The following is a 1,065-nucleotide window of genomic DNA, read 5'->3' on the forward strand; positions in this document are numbered from 1 at the left end:
CTGCACAGATCAGAACGGATGGTCCGCACGGGACCGTCTGTTCCGTCTGCTGCGGACCATCCGTTCCGGCTTGTCTTGGAGTGAAACGTTCGTTCTGACTTCTGAAGTCGAGACCGCCCGTTCTGCCAAGCCTGGAACGTCCGTTCTGCATCCAGAACGGACGGTCTGAGGTCCAGATTCCGAAATTTTTCGTTTTCTAAGTCCGATTATGCAGTCGTTGCTTAATCTGATCAACTGTAACTCAAATAGCATGATTCATTCGTATGGATGGTCCATAGTGAATGAATGCATGTAACTTGATCAAGATATGGGATATGCTTGATTGAGTGGGAGTTTCGAGATTGGGAATACATAATCGAATGGATGGTCTATTCGGATTATGTTAATCGTTGCATAGAAACCAGTTAGATCTAGGAGCTCTATGAGTAAAGCACTTGTCAAGGCCTCGATCGTACGAGTCATGGGCCATGCCAAAGCTGAGTGTGCCATGCTATCTTAGTGAGGCAAGATGGAGAAATGGTGGTTCTCATGGTTTGAAAGTAGATGCTTGATCTAAGTGTGGTTTTGAAAATCCCTTTTTCATGTAATGCTAAGTGTGTACCTCCCATTACTAGAGCGTCTGTCAAGGCATCGATCGTCCGTATCACGGGTCATGCCAAAGCTGAGCGTGCCAGATTATCTTTGTGAGGCAGGGTGGGAAATCATGGTTCCCACAGCTTGAACATGGTTTACCTTAGGCTAAGTTGTCAAGTTTGACTTGAGACTTAATGGTACAGATGTGACGAGTATGCAATGATATTTGATATCATAGTCTCATAAAGGATCTAAGAGTCATATTGGATATGATTGACATTAGATGTCTGCCTAAATAGCGTAAGCCTGAGTGTAACAACTCATTCTTATGTGAAATACGGATCTTATTCCCATACAGAAAATTATTGTAGGGTTAGTTTTCTTTATGGGAATATAGCTTATCTTTACATCTGTGTTGTCACTGTTTTGATGATGGACTAGCTGGTAGTGGATCATAGATAGATTGACACTGATTGATGATGGACTAGCTGG

Source organism: Tarenaya hassleriana, unplaced genomic scaffold (genome assembly GCF_000463585.1).
Source record: "Tarenaya hassleriana unplaced genomic scaffold, ASM46358v1 Cleome46, whole genome shotgun sequence".
NCBI lineage: Eukaryota > Viridiplantae > Streptophyta > Magnoliopsida > Brassicales > Cleomaceae > Tarenaya > Tarenaya hassleriana.